This window comes from Haematobia irritans, chromosome 4 (genome assembly GCF_050003625.1).
Source record: "Haematobia irritans isolate KBUSLIRL chromosome 4, ASM5000362v1, whole genome shotgun sequence".
In the NCBI taxonomy this organism is placed as follows: Eukaryota; Metazoa; Arthropoda; class Insecta; order Diptera; family Muscidae; genus Haematobia; species Haematobia irritans.
In genome coordinates this window covers 211500964-211520520 of record NC_134400.1, presented here as the reverse complement: position 1 = coordinate 211520520, position 19557 = coordinate 211500964, and the positions used below count along the sequence as shown (strand labels likewise).

The 19557-nt window shown below is 34.1% G+C and overlaps 1 protein-coding gene across 1 annotated transcript in view; it reads left to right on the top strand.

Annotated features, from left to right (window-relative positions):
• LOC142233356 (uncharacterized) overlaps window positions 1-19557 on the top strand; it is a 104522-nt gene that overhangs the window by 31711 nt on the left and 53254 nt on the right. The window lies entirely within an intron of this gene.

Sequence of the window (19557 nt, the reverse complement as noted above, 5' to 3'; positions counted from 1 at the left end):
ACTTGTTTTAGTTTAATATATACCACGTATGGACTAACTTGCAATTTAGAAAACGGTGTTAGGAAGTTGTAAGATACCTTGAAGTTTTATGATACCTTGCCATCGGCAAGTGTTACCGCAACCCAAGTAATTCGATTGTGGATGACAGTCTTTAGTAGAAGTTTCTACGAAATCCATGGTGGAGGGTACATAAGCTTCGGCCTGGCCGAACTTAAGGCCGTATATACTTGTTTCACTCTCAAACCTCTTAAGTTTGATCTATAATTTATCAAAATTTTCAAATTTTGCCTTAAATAATCTTCAAACATTAAATTATTTGGACCATATACCGAAAAAAGCATGCCCGGTTCCAAAGATTTTGTCTTTACTTTAAAAATTTTGGTATTGATTCCGAGCCAAAGAAGCGGAGAATACAAGTAAGGATACTTTTAAGACACAATTCTCTTTTAAATTTGGGTTTTGTGTACTTTCTTCTAGGAAGCAAATTTTAATTTTTCGCTTTTTTTCATCATATGCTATCAAAGTCCTTTAAAAACGAGTTAACGACAACTTTATTTTCTAAATTAAGACTCGACTTCCAGTAGAAATTATGATATGTTTCAAGTAAATAGCATCTTTAAAATAAAGTGTTGAAAAACATGTCCTATATTTGAACGATATTTTGCTTTGTAGTCAAGATGCAAAAAGACAACAAATTTAAAGACGATTTCATTAAATTTAAAGAATTTTTCTAAATGATTAAAGTCAAGTTGACCTTAGCCCAAACATTTTTTCTTTCATGTTAAGATACCCATTTTTAAGTGAAATCACTTAATTATAAAGACAATACGACTTCATTGAAAAGTTTATCGACTTTTGGACAAGGAAAAAAGCTTTATATTACAGAAATGCGTCTTATATGCTAGGCAAAATTTGCATTCGTTTTTTAAAGACATGAAATCGTTGACCTCACGACAATATTTTTTTCAGTGTACTATCGATTCAAATAAAGATGTCATGGATTTTTCTGAACTGTTTTTTTGATGTCCTATAGATCTTATTAAATCACCTTTTTTTTTATTTAGATTTGAATTTTGTTCAATGTAATGCAAGTTAATTCATAATTAGAAAACAAGCATATACAGCAGTAAGTTCGGCCGGGCCGAATCTTAAATACCCACCACCATTAACCAAATATTAGGGTTTCCTTTGAAATTTCAGGAGGGCTTGAAGACACTTCCGGAAGATAAATTTAAAGATTTCACCTATGAGGACTATATCAGGTTCTGGATTTATAAGAACCATTTTTGTTTGAGTTTTAGAGGAATTATTAACATCTCTTGTAAGTGTGCAAGAAAATTATAAAATAACGTCTTGATTTGAAATCTTAAATCTGTAGATTTTCACCCGGGAAGTAAAATTTGGAAATTTTACATTGAGTTTCAAGCAATTTTCATGATCAGTTGGCCTTCTACACCCTCAAGAAGTGAACTCTGTCTATATGGAGGCATTACCAAATGGATCGATAAAAACTTAATCCGATACACGTTTTTCTGAGCCTCAAATACCAGAATATTTAGAATTTCAGGCAAATCAGATAAAAACTACGGTTTCTAGAAACCCAAGGAGTTAAATCTGGAAATCGTTCTTATGGGGGCTATACTAAAATATGGACCGATACTCACCGTTTTCGGCACACCTCTTTATGGCCCGAAAATACCTCTAGATTTCCAATTTCAGGCAAATTGGATAAAAACTTTGGATTCTAGAAGCTCAAGAAGTAAAATCGGGAAATCGGTCTAAATGGGGGCTATACCAAAATATGGACCGATACTCATCCTTTTCGGCACACCTATTTATGGTCCTAAAATACATCTAGATTTCCAATTTTAAGCAAATTGGATAAAAACTACGGTTTCTATAAGCCCAAGACCCCAAATCGGGAGGTCGGTTTATATGGGCACCATACCAACACATGAACCGATGCTCACCATTTTTGGCAAACCTCTCTACGGTTCTAAAGTACCTTTTGATTTTCAAATTCAGATAAATTGGATAAAAACTGCGGTTTCTATAAGTCCAAGAAGTAAAATCGGGAGATCGGTCTATATGGGGGCTATACCAAAATATGGACCGATACTCACCATTTTTGGCACACCTCTTTATGGTCATAAAATACCTCTAGATTTCAAATTTCAGGCAAATTGGATAAAAACTACGACTTCTATAAGCCCAAGAAGTAAAATCGGGAGATCGGTCTATATGGGGGCTATACCAAAATATGGATCGATACTCACAATTTTTGGCACACGTAATTGTGGTCTTACAATACCTCTAGATTTCCAATTTCAGATAAATGGAATAAAAACTGCGGTTTCTATAAGCCCAAGAAGTAAAATCGGGAGATCGGTCTATATGGGGGCTATACCAAAACATGGACCGATACTCACCATTTTTGGCACACCTCTTTATGGTCATAAAATACCTCTAGATTTCCAATTTCAGGCAAATTGGATAAAAACTACGATTTCTATAAGCCCAAGACCCCAAATCGGGAGGTCGGTTTATATGGGGACTATATCAAAACCTGGACCGATATAGCCCATCTTCGAACTTGACCTGCCTGCAGACAAAAGACGAGTTTGTGGAAAATTTCAGCACGATTGCTTCATTATTGAAGACTGTAGCGTGATTACAACAGACGGACAGACGGACATCGTTATATCGTCTTAGAATTTCTCCCTGATCAAGAATATATATACTTTATATAGTCGGAAATCGATATTTCGATGTGTTACAAACGGAATGACAAACTTATTATACCCCCGTCATTCTATGGTGGTGGGTATAAAAATATGTATGGGTGTCTTATTTGGATGTTTTTGTCTAAATTTAATGACACCAATTTGCATTATTTGTCCTTTCGTTGAAAGCCAAGCCATAATTAAATTGTAGTTGCTATTATTGCCGACTTAAACTATTTTGCGTGTTAGTTGGTTAATAATACAAAGAGAATTATATGAATTAAGTTGAATAGTTAGGTGGTTTAATGAATTATTAACATATTAACTATCTTCACACACACACACACACACACACACAAAGTGAGATAGCACACACAATAGGTTAGTTGTTGTTGTTGTTGCTGCACCCAGAAAAAAGTGCCTTCGAAACTAAAGGAAAAAAATTTCATCAATATAGTTTATCCATTTTATTTCCATTAAGGTAAATTTTTGTGAAAAATAATAAAATTTACTCGTTTCAGTAAAAAAATCCTAAACTGTAAGCAGTTAGGAATAGTTCATTAACTAGAATAAGGCATGGAATTTTACTCATACTATTTTCTTCGCTGGGTATAAGAATTTACTACTGAAAAAGAAAATTTTATTCACCGATAACAAAGCATTCGTAAAAATAAACAAAAACCGAACTAAAACCAAGTTTCCTCAAATTTAGTAAAATTTCTTATAAAATGATAATTCTGGCTTCCTTTATTATAGAAAGCTTATCATACATACGAACAACACTTGGCATAGAAAAATATTTTAGTTCATTCGTACTAAGAAGTATGCAATCCTTTCAAACCTTAAGGAAACACACTTGTTAGAATATAGGAAATTTTCCTAAATTTCTATTGTCTACCTGTAATCGATACCTGTCATCGTAATCGATGTGTTTGCGCGTGGGTGTAATCGATATATTTGCGCGTCGGTTGTTTTTTTAGTTGGAATCGCGTTGTTTTGGTATACGGAGAGATTGTTAAAAAATAATATGGTAAAATAATATAATAAATAACAAATAAAATATATAAAATATATAAAATATTTGTTATTTTAAATTAGTGAGAAAATTTTTCGTTTTTTTAAATAAATCTATCAATGTTCGTGATAGTGTATAAAGAAAGAAAACACCAGCAGAATAACAACCCTTTCATTTGTCTTCATTTTGGAATCTTCAATTATCAGGTAATATTCAGTGACGCCAACCTTTTGCAACAAAAATGTTTTATGTTTTTTATATTTGTAGGTATTGAAATTGTAAAAGGAGGACAAAATCGTTAGGCAGCAACTTATTAAAAGTGAAAAGTACAAGAAGAAGAAAAAGTGCGTTTTACAGTTGATAATATCACACGGAAATTGGAAATAGTGGAATAATAAACTAATATTTCAAAGAGATTCGATGCTGTTGATTCTTAATAAATATATTCAATATATTAATAAAACATGTCTTTTATTGAAGATAAAATTGCTTATAGAAATAAATAAAATTGTATTTAAAAACGAAGGTAAGCAGTTCTAATTATGAAGTAAAAGTTTTACCACAAATGTGTAAGATTTGTCGAAATGAATGAAAAAATTTCAATAAAATCATTCCATATATGAATTCAAATTAGTTAAATTTTTTCATTCTGTAGTATGGTGGTATATAAATATAGGAAAATGTTAACTAATATATGGAATGCATTATTCCTAATTTCTGCGAAAATCACATCGTTCAAACAAATAAAAATGTCTTTGGCGCTATACGAAGTTCAACTTTCTTCACAATGAGTTCATTTTAACTTAAAGAAGGGGTCACTTTTTTCTGGGTGTGCTGTAGTTTAAATTAATGCAATAATAACAAGCCCTGTGCAGAATCAAGTCAAGCAAATAAAGCTAACAGAGTTTAAAGAAAAACAAAACATGTAAATTTTGTAATTATTTGGAAAAAAAGTGTTTTAACTCCCATCTTACCAAAGAAACAAACAAACCTTTGGTGAAATTCATTAGCCAAAAAATTGTTGCCAATAAAAAATAAATAAAAATTAAACTTCCATAAATTACATGATGCTTATTTGCCTCCTCCCAGTTGTTGAGAAGAGATGAGAGGTTACATAGACATAGAGAAAAACAATAACAATAACAAAAACAAAACAAATTCAAAGTCAATGTCATTCGACAACAGCTAATTCCCAGTTGACTTTCGTTGCTCCATAGATACTCGTACAACTTCAAGATCATTGTTTTGTTTGGCTCCCACTACAGATCCAAAAAAAAAGAAAATCAAAATATAGAGATCAATGAGCTTGCAAATTTGAGATGAGATGAGATGAGTGAATGAATTTGCTTGAAATTTCAAATCTTACTGAGTATGTAAATGCCACGAAATATATGTAAAACTATTGAATATGGGAACCACACATGGCGTTCGCAAAGAAATACAAGTTTTATTAGAGCTATTAGCTGTAATTATTATAAATATTTATACGTACGATTATTTATTGGAGGAGAAAGGAGAATCATATATAAAATATTGAAATTGTATATGTAAACAAGGTGGTTTTTAGTTATTTTAATACATTATTTTGTAACAATTTATTGAAATGCCAAACAAGTTATAAATATATCTCAAAACGGATACTGAGGTAATAATTGTTTTCGACAAATGCAGTATTTTATTTCAATAATAGCAATACAAAGGGACAAAGTTATATATGAACGGACTCAGAGTCACTATATGTCTCAATCTTGCCAATACATAGAAAAAAATTTCCGTAGTTAAACTAACGCTAAATTGAACTTATTTTTATTGGAAAAATATTTGTTAGAAGTTAAATTTTAAAGGGTGATACGGTCAAAATTTGGTCAATGGAAAACGCGTGTAAATCGGTGAAATCGTTTATTTAAAAAATCAAATTAAATTTCTTTTTCAAGTTCAATTAGTATAAAATTCAGGAAAAATATTCAGATAGGCTTTCGCTTTTCCAAATCCGAATTGCCGGGCCTCACGCTTGACACCTGCCATCAGATTTTGTTCAGCCACCTTGTCCACCTTCTTCGCCGCAGAACGCCAGTTTGCCTTGAACTGCTGCTCGTCCTTAGCAGTTTTTTTGGTCTTCTTTAGGTTCCGCTTGACAATAGCCCAGTATTTCTCAATTGGGCGGAGCTCTGGCGTGTTGGGAGGGTTCTTATCCTTGGGAACCACCTATACGTTGTTGGCGGCGTACCACTCCATGGCCTTTTGACCGTAATGGCAAGATGCCAAATCCGGCGAAAACAGTACGGAACAACCGTGTTTCTTCAGGAAAGGCAGCAGAAGTTTATTCAAACACTCTTTCACGTAAATTTCTTGGTTGACAGTCCCGGATGGCTTGCCAAACCCGATATTTCTTTGCGAACTTTGACAGTTTTATATGCTTGAAAATATCTGCTACCTTTCCCCTTCCTTTTGCCGTATAAAACTCCTGTCCCGGAAGCTGCTTGTAGTCGGCTTTGACGTAGGTTTCGTCGTCCATTACCACGCAGTCAAACTTCGTCAGCATCGTCGTGTACAGCCTCCGTGATCGCGCTTTGGCCGTCGTATTTTGTTTATCATCGCGATTTGGAGTCACTACCTTCTTGTAAGTCGATAGTCCGGCTCGTTTTTTGGCACGATGCACGGTTGTAGACGATACACCCAGCTTATTTGCGGCATCTCGGAAAGAGAGGTTAGTGTTTCGCTTGAAACTACCGGCAACTTTCTTTGTCATCTCAGCGACTTCCGGTTTTCGATTTCCCCCCGATCCAGACTTCCTGGCTGTCGACAAACGTTCCCCAAACACTTTAATTACATTTGTAACGGTTGATTTGGCAACTTTTAGCGATTTTGCCAGCTTTGCGTGCGAGTAGCTCGGATTTTCGCGATGCGCGAGCAAAGTTTTGATACGCTGCTCTTCTTGCTTGGTCGGCATTTTGACAACTGAAGAGTGAATTCCAAAATCAAAATAGGAGCAACATTCTACACACACACACCTTCAAAATGAGGGGTGTTCAGGTTTTTTAAATGCAAAATTGAAAGAAATACGTCGAGTTTATATTGACCAAATTTTGACCGTATCACCCTTTATTATTTTTTCTGATATTTTCCACAACTTAATGAAATTTTACTCAAAAATGTATGAACCAAATGTGGGTATAAAGTTCAATGACCGTACACATAAGTTCAATATGAACTAAAGCAAAAGAAGATTTTCGTACGATTCCCAAAAATAGTAAGAATGAACAACTGTATCGTTAAAATGGTCATGATTTGGCGCCAATGATTTTCTTCTTAACTTTTAGTTAATATTTTCTTCTATTAGAGGGTGTGATTTCGTGAACTGTAGTTAAAAAGTACAAAAGGACATTAAATTTTCCTGGTTTTAACAACGCTTTGTGGAAATCTCAAAATGTGGAGTAAAATTTAGTTCAATTTTCGTGCGAGGTAGTTCATTTTTCCTATAAAATAGTTTACTTTTTTTCGGTGTAATGTCCGTCCATCCTTTTAAAGTATTAACCAATTTCTTTTAACATTTCAAGAAGGGGATGTGACTCTCTTGCTTTGTAAGAGTGTATGGAATGTTAGGTTTTCACACCGAAAACGAGTTTCCCCGGTTATTATTTTTTTTCGAAGCAATTAAATTCGAATGACGCAGGGTTGCGAATTTAATTTGTCCGAAGTTCTCCATCCAAGTTTTTAGGAGATTTTATAAAAGTGTAATTGTCGTCATGTATGCTCTTTTAATTTTGAGTTTTGGGGGAAATTCGAATATAAATTTCTCTATCGGCTGAGTCACGTTTAGTTCATAAAATGTGCGAGAAATACTTAAAAAAGGAAAATTTTATTGGTCTGTGGAATTTTGCAAAAAAAAAAAATTAAACTACAAACAAAACATTTTTTGCTATAAAAAATAATTTAAATTTAGCGTTAGTTTGACTTCGAACTTTTTTTTAGTTTTGAAAGTCGTTTTTGGTTTCAAAAAGCCGAACTATTTCCTAAAGACAATGAACGATGTTGTTTGAAAGAAATAAACGGCATGGCCGATTCAACCGGTCTTCATAAAAAACAAGGTAGTTTTGACATGAAAAATTTTAGTTCATTTATCAACCAAAAAACTATTTCATAATTTATCAAAAGATGGACACTATTTTCTTTATTCTTACACTCAAAAAAGAGACACTAACCCCCATTTTCATGAAGCTACGTTAGCTAACGAACTTTTAAACCGTGATATCTACATATCTGTCATTTTGCGTATATATTCCAAATGCCAGTTAGAAACTTAACTGCTGAAAATTTTTCAGTTAAAGTTAACCGGAGAAAGGTTAGGTTAGGTTAAAGTGGCAGCCCGATTAAGATTCAGGCTCACTTAGACTAAAGGGTGATACGGTAAAAATTTGGTCAAGGGAAAACGCGTGTAAATCGGTGAAATCGTTTATTTAAAAAATCAAATTAAATTTCTTTTTCAAGTTCAATTAGTATAAAATTCAGGAAAAATATTCAGTTAGGCTTTCGCTTTTCCAAATCCGAATTGCCGTGCCTCACGCTTGACACCTGTCATCAGATTTTGTACAGCCACCTTGTCCACCTTCTTCGCCGCAGAAAGCCAGTTTGCCTTGAACTGCTGCTCGTCCTTAGCAGTTTTTTTTTGTCTTCTTTAAGTGCCGCTTGACAATAGCCCAGTATTTCTCAATTGGGCGGAGCTCTGGCGTGTTGGGAGGGTTCTTGTCCTTGGGAACCACCTGTACGTTGTTGGCGGCGTACCACTCCATGGCCTTTTTACCGTAATGGCAAGATGCCAAATCCGGCCAAAACAGTACGGAACAACCGTGTTTCTTCAGGAAAGGCAGCAGACGTTTATTCAAATACTCTTTCACGTAAATTTCTTGGTTGACAGTCCCGGAAGCTATGAAAATGCTGCTTTTCAAGCCACAGGTACAAATGGCTTGTCAAACCAGATATTTCTTTGCGAACCTTGACAGTTTAATGTGCTTGAAAATATCTGCTACCTTTCCCCTTCCTTTTGCCGTATAAAACTCCTGTCCCGGAAGCTGCTTGTAGTCGGCTTTGACGTAGGTTTCGTCGTCCATTACCACGCAGTCAAACTTCGTCAGCATCGTCGTGTACAGCCTCCGGGATCGCGCTTTGGCCGTCGTATTTTGTTTATCATCGTGATTTGGAGTCACTACCTTCTTGTAAGTCGATAGTCCGGCTCGTTTTTTGGCTCGATGCACGGTTGTAGACGATACACCCAGCTTATTTGCGGCATCTCGGAGAGAGAGGTTAGGGTTTCGCTTAAAACTACCGGCAACTTTCTTTGTCGTCTCAGCGGCTTCCGGTTTTCGATTTCCCCCCGATCCAGACTTCCTGGCTGTCGACAAACGTTCCCCAAACACTTTAATTACATTTGTAACGGTTTAATTGGCAACTTTTAGCGATTTTTCCAACTTTGCGTGCGAGTAGCTCGGATTTTCGCGATGCGCGAGCAAAATTTTAATACGCTGCTCTTCTTGCTTGGACGGCATTTTGGCAACTGAAGAGTGAATTCCAAAATCAAAATAGGAGCAATATTCTACACACACACACCCCCAAAATGAGGGGTGTTCAGGTTTTTTAAATGCAAAATTGAAAGAAATACGTCAAGTTTATATTGCCCAAATCTTGACCGTATCACACTTTAGTAAAAAACAAACGTAATCTTTACTTATTTTTTGTAATATATATTTATTTAAAAATATCAAAATTTAACCTACACTCAAAAATTTAACTTTCCAGGGCATAAGACTATATTTAAAATCAATTAAAATATATTTTAGTTAATGACAATTATTATGTTTTAGTAAAAATTTCTACAATGTGAGAAAGTTTCCTTGACCGACCCATATCTCGTTATAGCCTGCATATAAACGGATCCACCTATTTGACTTCTTGAGGTTTAATCGCTGAGGGGTCGTCCAACAGTTCAATCAATTAGACTTTCTTTTTTGGTTCAAAGCCTAAGGTTTTCCATTTAAATTTTTGATGATTTCTTGTTTTGAACTATCACCAAGAATTTTGACACTGCTACCATTATTATAAGATTTTGTGGTACGAAAGCAAACATGTTCTTCATTTTGAGATGTTTGAGCTTGTGAATAATAGCCAGTTGAGATTTCCAGCCAAATAGAAAGAATCACAATTTGTTTAGATAAACTCAAACGCAATTGCCTTTGATGGCCTATACATACTATAATGAACTGTCTATAAAGAAAATTGTATGTTAAATGAATTGCAGTGATTGTTATTATTGCATAATAACATACATAAATAATCATATTTTTTTTCCTTGTTCATGTAGTTGTTATCAAATCTAATCATTAATATCCACAATTTGTCTTCACTTTTGTTATACTTTTGATGTCAAATTAACACTCAGTTAGATATCATCAGTTTCATTGTGCTTGACAAAAATCCAACATTTAACATTTTATCTTGACGATGATAAACGAAAAACAAACGAATTTATTATCTCTCATCGAAATGTTGCATATTTTATGAGATCAATTTATTAACGCTATGTCAACTAGAGATTTGGTACAATTTATTAAACTTATGAAATCTCTCAAAGTCAATGTCAATTTAAACACATTTACCTATATATTTACTTCCCGGAGTTTTGCAACCGATTCATATGAACGTACAGATCATAGTGGATTTTATTTCAAAGTTGGATTGATGGATGGTTGCGTGAATGGTGAGATTGCTGTTGGTTCACTGGGTAATATATTGTGGTGATTAAAAGGTTGAGTGGATATACATTATCTGCCTTCCCTCAACATAAAGCGGATCAGTACAAATAATGGTGATATGCAGTTTGTCTTGTATATCGTGAGAATTGCATAGTTTTGGGTGATGTGGTTTTTGTGGAATGATTTATAAAATTTGCTATACTATATTTTCATTTTGATAATTTTTTTTGAAATATATATTTTTTTACCTTTTAAAGATTTTATAAATATAAAAATTTTATAAATATAAAAATATGTCTTCGAATATAGTATTTATAAATGTGTATAAAGTTCCCCTTTATAAGAGTAAACAAATCTGTTTTAATGCATATGGAAATATTTCTTATAAAAAACTAAGAATTGTGGTAATACTATTTAATTTTTTTCTCTTCCAATTTGTTTGCCATTTATTATTCTGACTAACCAAAATTGCCTTCGTTGTTCAGTTTTTTACCGTTTTTTTGTTTGCAAAATAATTGCTCAAGTTCATTTTTGGTAGAATGGAATGTTTTAATTTGAGAATAATTTCAAATTTTCAAATGAGGTCGTATAAATCATGATTTTTATTTATTGTTATCGTCTTTGGTTTCTATGATTTTTTTTGCTAGGTTTGTTTTGCAATTAATACTCAATATGGGCCAAAAGGTTAATCGAATGAAAGCTATCTATAACTTTTCGTAGAATTATCGATTCTAATTTCATATTTGATTTGTGTTGTTCATGACTCTTCATTAATTTTGCAAATGCCTGAAAACGAATAATGCTACAATGGTCATGATGACTTTTTAAGTAGACCATAACTAAAAGAATGAAGAAAAATTCCATCGAAAAAACGAATTGAGAAGAGTGGTAAATGAAATTATACAGAATCCACAAAAAGTGATGATGGATGGATTTTTTATTGTGTAGAAATTTTATTTCGTGTTCAAAAAATAAAGATTAGAAATTCTAAAATTTTACCATAATGATAATGATGAGGGGAAATATAATTTATGAACGTTATGTTAAAATTAATACAATGCATTGCATATGTGAAGTTATTTTAGGTGGGGGGCAGTTAGACTGATCTAATAGTTCAATCGATATCATTTAAAGTCTAATAGTTAGTAAATACTTCACCCAATTAGGGTGTAGTATCAAGGCCACATGATTATCTAAAGACTTAAGAAACAAACTAAATATAATTTTGTATTGTATACATTAAAAGATTTAGGAAACGAACTATATTTGCATTGTGAGGTAAACATCAGAAGACTTAAGAAGCAAACTTAACTATCTTTGCACATTGTGGGGTACATTTCAAAAGACTTAAGGAACAAACTCATTTTGAGTTGTGCATCGAAATATGAGAGCAAAGCATGAGAATATAAAATTTTTTGAACAATTATTTTATACAAAAGTATTTCAAGAAATTTATGTTTATTGCTTGAACAAATAATGAAGCAAGTTTTTATGGCATTAAACAGTAGTATTATTAAATATATTTGAAGTCATCGTGAAGGAAATGGAAATGAGCAAATATGTTTTACTACTATATAACGCTATATTTTTGTTATTTTATTAAGCATACAATTTTATTTAGAACATGTAAGTAAAGCAAAAAGTCGGGCGGGACCGACTACTAAACCACCCCTATTGAATTAGTAAACATTAGCATTTGTGGGGTATCATTGAAAGAGGTTTGGGAAGTAAACCATATTTCCTTATTTAAGAACATATTTATGGGAGTCTTGTCACAATCTGAGCAGGACTGTCTGATATTAGGAGCTATAGTAGATTTTGCACCTACAGAGTTAGCACGCTCAATTAGTTGTGGGTAATAAATCCAAATTTGTAAAAATCGAGCAATATTATTATGTAAGAGCTACATGAAAGTTTAAATACGATCGGCTAGTACATGAAAATTTGAAATTTTAATAGCATTGGTTAACAAATAAGAGTATTATGGCAAAATTTGGGAAAATCGAGCGATTCATATATATGGGAATTGTATTTAAATCTGTACCATATAATATTTTGCAGGTATGATTGATACTACAGAAGGTTACGTTGTGGAAAATTTGAGTATGACAAGTTAATAAATGAGGCCTCTATGGTCAAAAATAAGGTTATTAGGGGCAAATTTTTCAAAATCGGGCGATACATTTATATGGGAGCTATATCTACATCTGAAACGATTTCGATGAAATTTTGTACACTCAGTTAGTACTATAGGGGACTGGATCTAGCCAACATTGAGTAAAATCGGTTAATAAATAAGGGTTTTATGACCAAATTTGGCAAAATCGGGCGATACATATATATGGGACCTATATCTAAATCTGAACCGATTTCAATGAAATTTTGCACATACAGTTAGTGCTAGAGAAGATTAAATTTAGCCAACTGTGAATACGATCGGTTGATAAATAAGGGTTTTACGACCAAATTTGGCAAAATCAGGCGATACATATATATAGCAGCTATATATAAAACTGAACCGATTTCGATGATTTTTAGCACATACTGTTAGTGCTATAAAATATTAAAGTAAGCAAACTTTGAATACGATCGGTTGATAAATAAGGGTTTTACGATCAAATTTGGCAAAATCGGGCGATACATATACTGAACCGATTTCGATGATTTTTGGCACATACTGTTAGTGCTATAAAATATTAAAGTAAGTTTGAGTAAGGTTTCTAATGCGAAATTTGGCAAAATCGGGCGATACATATATATGGCAGCTATATCTAAAACTGAACCGATTTCCATTAAATTTTGCAGGCTTGAAGTGTGATGAAAAAGATAGCTTTGCGTCAAGTTTGACGACGTTCGGTTAGTAAAAAAAGTGCAATGTGACCCCATTTGTCGAAATCGGGCGATACATATATATGGGAGCTATATCTAAATTTGATCGGATTTCTTCCAAATTCAATAGCACTCGTCCTTGTGCCCAAAAAACATCCTGTACCAAATTTCATGAAAATCGGTTAATAATTGGGACCGGAATCCGGACGGACGGATGGACACCAATCGCTAGATCGACTCAGGAGGTGATTCTGAGTCGATCGGTATATATTTACCTAAAATCAATATTTCTGGTAGGCACATTGTTTGACAGATCAAAGTTATCATAAAAACATAAGTTCCCTCCACCACGGATATAGTATAAAAATATGTGATTTTTTTTCTGGTTAAAAAAAAATATATATCTTATCTGGCTTCTGTGTTTGTATAGCATAGTCTTTCTTAATCAAGCATTGCAAGATGGAAACATCTGTTGTATTTGCCATGGAATTAGGCATTTAACACTTTCAATTTTACCCGCCTAATTTGAAGCATTTTTTTTAATATTCTACCACCACCTTGGTTGTACCATCACATTCCAATTACACAATTCGAAAAAGTTCTACATGATTAATGCCATGTTAAATGCTACTCAATGAAACATTAGGCTGACTTTACAATAGAACGGATACGAATGAGAACTACATACTGAAGATAGCCAATGTTATTGTATTTACATTGCCAGCATGAATGTTGTTAGTTCATTTGTTTTCATTTCCTTTGAAAAAAAAAAACAGAATATTTAGGAAATCCCCAGATACCGGCATCTCTTGCTTCATGGTTGTTGGTATGGCGCATACTCTATGTTTGAAGCCAAGCGTAAAAATTAAATCATGAAAACGAACATAGGAGAGGGTCAGAAAAATTTTATGTTGATTTGTTAGATCTTAAATTCTATACATGCAAAGAAATAAAAAACGTTTGGAAAACGTGTACCGAAAACGTTTTTCTTTTGTTAGAGTTTTTTGAATTGCTTCGAAATTTTTAAACTTTTATCACCAAAAAAATTCGTTTCTTACAAAATTTTTATTTTTTCAATAAAAAAAGTTATTTTTGAAACAACAACACAGTCCATTTCGTGCGCAAGCTATGCTATATAAATGTAACTAATATGGATATTTATCTATTGATGACCATAACAGGTACATAGCTCAGTGGTTAGTGTGTTGGCTTACAAAGTGCATGGTCCGCGGTTCGATACTCCGTCCAGGCGAAAGGTAAACAAATTTTAAAAATTTATAAAATCGTATAATTTCTTCTACATTGTTGGTATTACAGGAAAAGGTGTTAAGAACTAAAAAACCTCGTGGATATGAGAAAGATGTGAGGGAAAATGCAATTCGCAAGAAAGCAATGTTTTTTTTTTTTTGAGTTAGTCTTTATGAAATTGTTTTTACATCCTGGAAAAGAATAAACGTTTATCACAAAAAGTATATACTTTTTTTCCAAATACACAACTGAGAGACGAACTTTGTTTGTCTAAAATTTCGTTTGGGAGGAAAGAATTATTTTTTTGCGTGTAGTTTTTAATATTTGGACAAGGAGGGGGGTTCGATTTTATAATTATTAAAAAAATCCCCTTCTCCTCATTATTTGAGATTTGTCGTTAGTGTACATGTTAGTTAGGTTAGGTTAGATGGCAGCCCGATGTATCAGGCTATTCAGTCCATTGTTATACCACATTGGTGAACTTCTCTCTTATCACTGAGTGCTGCCCGATTCCATGTTAAGCTTAATGACAAATAACCTCCTTTTTTTATAGCCGACACCGAACGGCGTTCCACATTGCAGTAAAACCACGTAGAGCAGCTTTGAAACCCTAATGTAACAGGTTGGCTGATAAGTCCCCGGCCTAACAAAGAAAAACAAATTTTTTTGTCAAAATTCGTTTTTATTATTCAACATAGTTCCCTTCAAGAGCGATACAACGATTATAACGACCTTCCAATTTTTTGATACCATTTTGGTAGTACTCCTTCGGTTTTGCCTCAAAATAGGCCTCAGTTTCGGCGATCACCTCTTCATTGCAGCCAAATTGTTTTCCTGCGAGCATCCTTTTGAGGTCTGAGAACAACAAAAAGCCTCTGGGGCCAGATCTGGAGAATGTGGTAAGTGGGGACGCAATTCGAAGCCCAATTCATGAATTTTTGCCATCGTTCTCAATGACTTGTGGCACGGTGCGTTGTCTTGGTGGAACAACACTTTTTTCTTCTTCCTATGGGGCCGTTTTGCCGCGATTTCGACCTTCAAACGCTCCAATAACGCCATATAATAGTCACTGTTGATGACTTTTCCCTTTTCAAGATAATCGATAAAAATTATTTCATGCGCATCCCAAAAAACAGAGTCCATTACTTTGCCAGCGGACTTTTGAGTCTTTCCACGCTTCGGAGACGGTTCACCGGTCGATGTCGACTCAGCCGACTGTCGATTGAACTCAGGAGTGTAGTGTGGAGCCATGTTTCATCCATTTTCACATATCGACGGAAAAACTCGGGTGTATTACGAGTTAACAGCTGCAAACACCTCTCAGAATCATCAACACGTTGTTGTTTTTGAACAAATGTGAGCTCGCGTGGCACCCATTTTGCACAGAGCTTGCGCACATCCAAATATTGATGAATGATATGACCAACACATTCCTTTGATATCTTTAAGGCCTCTGCTATCTCGATCAACTTCATTTTACGGTCATTCAAAATCATTTTGTGGATTTTTTTGATGTTTTCCTCGGTAACGACGCCTCTTTCGGGCGTCCACAGCGTTCACCGTCCTCCGTGCTTATTTCACCACACTTGAATTTTGCATACCAATCAATTATTGTTGATTTCCCTGCGGCAGAGTCCGGAAACTCATTATCAAGCCAAGTTTTTTTTCGGTCCACTTTTACGTATAGTCCCCATATAAACGCAGACCCTCTAAGAGAAGCAAATTTCATCCGATCCGGCTGAAATTTGGTACATGATGTTAGTATATGGTCTCTAACAACCATGCAAAAATTGGTCCATATTGGTCCACTTTTACGTATAGCCCCAATATAAACGGACCCCCAAATTTGGCTTGCGATTGCTCTAAGAGAAGCAAATTTCATCCGATCCGGTTGAAATTTGGTACATGGTGTTGGTATATGGTCTCTAACAACCTTGCAAAAATTGGTCCACATCGGCCCATAATTATATATAGCCGCCATATAAACCGATCCCCAGATTTGACCTCCGGAGCCTCTTAGAGAAGCAAAGTCATCCGATCCGACTGAAATTTGGTACGTGGTGTTAGTATATGGGCTCTAACAACCATGCGAAAATTGGTCCATATCGGTCCATAATTATATATAGCCCCCATATAAGCCGATCCCCAGATTTGACCTCCGGAGCCTCTTAGAGGAGCAAATTTCATCTGATCCGGTTGAAATTTGGTACGTGGTGTTAGTATATGGTCTCTAACAACCATGCAAGAATTGATCCATATCGGTCCATAATTATATATAGCCCCCATATAAATCAATCCCCAGATTTGTCCTCCGGAGCCTCTTGGAGGAGCTAAATTCATCCGATCCGGTTGAAATTTGGAACATGTTGTTAGAATGTGGTCTCTAACAAACACGCAAGAATTGGTCTATATCGGTCAATAATTATATATAGCCCCCATATAAACCGTTCCCCAGATTTGATCTCCGGAGGCTCTTGGAGGAGCAAAATTCATCCGATCCGGTTGAAATTTGCAACGTGGTGTTAGTATAAGGCCGCTAATAACCATGCCAAAATTGGTCCATATCGGTCTATAGTTATATATAGCCGATCCCCAATCACACAAAAATTGGTCCATATCGGTTCATAATCATGGTTGCCACTCGAGCCAAAAATAATCTACCAAATTTTATTTTTATAGAAAACATTGTCAAAATGTTATTTCTATAGAAAATTTTGTCAAAATTGTATTTCTATAGAAAATTTTGTCAACATTTTATTTCTATAGAAAATTTTGTCAAAATTTTATGTCTATAGAAAATTTTTTTCAAATTTTATTTCTGTAGAAAATTTTTTCCAAATTTTACTTCTATAGAAAATGTTGTCAAAATTGTATTTTGTCAAAATTTTATTTCTATAGAAACTTTAAACTTAATTATATACGTATTTAATCGGCCTTTTTTAGTTTAATATATACCACGTATGGACTATGTGATATATATTACGGTGTTAGGAAATTTTAAGATACCTTGCCATCGGCAAGTGTTACCGCAACCCATGTAATTCCATTGTGGATGACAGTCTTCAGTAGAAGTTTCTACGCAATCCATGGTGGAGGGTACATAAGCTTCGGCCGAACTTACGGCCGTATATACTTGTTTTTTATTTGGTCCTTGTCCAAATAAAAAATAATGTCCTTCTCATGTTAATATTTTAATGATATAAGTGAAATGTCAGATGGTGTAGTAATAAAAACAATGTTTTATTACCAAGTATTTCAATTATTTTGCATCGAATGACCCTCCCTATTATTTATATCAACGCCCATGTAATGTCGCATTTAACACCATCACTTAGACTAGTATGTACAATGAATCTTTTTTTTTACAAATTACCATTAGGGTTTCAAGGACATTTTTGTTATTAAGAAAACAAGTTTTTTTTTTGCTAATTATATTAAATGTTGGTAAATGTGAAACGAAAATATCTGAAACGTTATAGAACTCTGTTTTTTAATATAACCAAGAGTAAAAAAATATAAAATCAATTTGGTTATGAAAAAATGTTGTTATTTTATCTAACTTTAGTTTATTATTTTGTAAAATTTAATGAAATATAATTTCATTGTTCATGCCTAGAGCTTATTATGAAATATGACAAAAGAAAATTCTTAGCATATGAATATCGCTATGGTGCGTAAACTAAAGTTAATGTGAAAAATATTAGTGAGGGTCACATAGATTATGTAATAAATGAAAAATGGGACAATAGCAACAAACAACAAAAAGTTAACAATGCATATGATGTGAGTATGGCCGCAGTTGGGGCTATACAAATTTATTCAAGCTTGCGCCATACCATGTACACTGAATTTTCACATTGTAACGACTATTGTTTGTAATACTTATTCAAATTAATGTGAATACAAATTAAATTAAATCTAAAGAAAAGCTATGAGAGTTAATTTTTTAATTTGTCTTTATTAACATTGACGCTAGGTTTGTCGTTTTAAAGAAGACGAGGCCTATTGTTTGAAAGATAGAAGCTACAATCTCAGACCTCTACCCTTCTATTAAGGCCAATGCCTTTACAATATAGTGGATTAGTGTGCAACTATTTAGACAGGCTTAAGATGACAATATCAGCTGATTTATAACTAACCTAAATGTCTTCTTAATTATCTCCTAAGTCGAACTAGATCTAAACAACAAGTACGTCAGTTCAATTATATATTATTCCAGATTGATTTAGAATATAGATAATATGAGTCTAAACCAGGGATCCGGAGCGGTCCATTTTTTTCGCTCCGCTCCGGAGAAAAAAAAATCGCTCCGCTCCTCGCTCCGCTCCTCGCTCCGCTCCGAGAAAAAAAAATCGCTCCGCTCCGCTCCACGCTCCGCTCCACGCTCCGCTCCGCTCCTCTTCGAGAAAAATCGGGCGGTACATATATATGAGAGCTATATCTAAATCTGAACCGATTTGGATGAAATTTTGCAGACTTGAAGGGCGATGAAAAAGATTACCTTTTGCCAAATTTGGCGACGATCCGTTTGAAAAAAAGCACAGCGTGACCCCATTTGTCGAAATCGGGCGATACATATATATGGGAGCTATATCTAAATTTGATCCGATTTCTTCCAAATTCAATAGTGTTCGTCGTTGTGCCCAAAAACTCCCTGTACCAAATTTCATCAAAATCGGTTAATAATTGCCACCGGAATCCTGTGAACAACAAATACATGGACAGACGGACGGACGGACGGACACCAAGCGCTAGATCGACTCAGGAGGTGATTCTGAGTCGATCGGTATATATTTTATGGGGTCTAAAATCAATATTTCTGGTAGGCACATTTTTTGGCAGATCAAATTTATTATACCCTAACCACTATGTGGTTTAGGGTATAATGACTTTAAAACAATGTGTTGAAACATTTTATTAATTTTGAAGATTTTTTCAGAAATATTAAATCCATTTTGACTTCATTAAAACGAAATTTTCATTCATGTTAGGATAC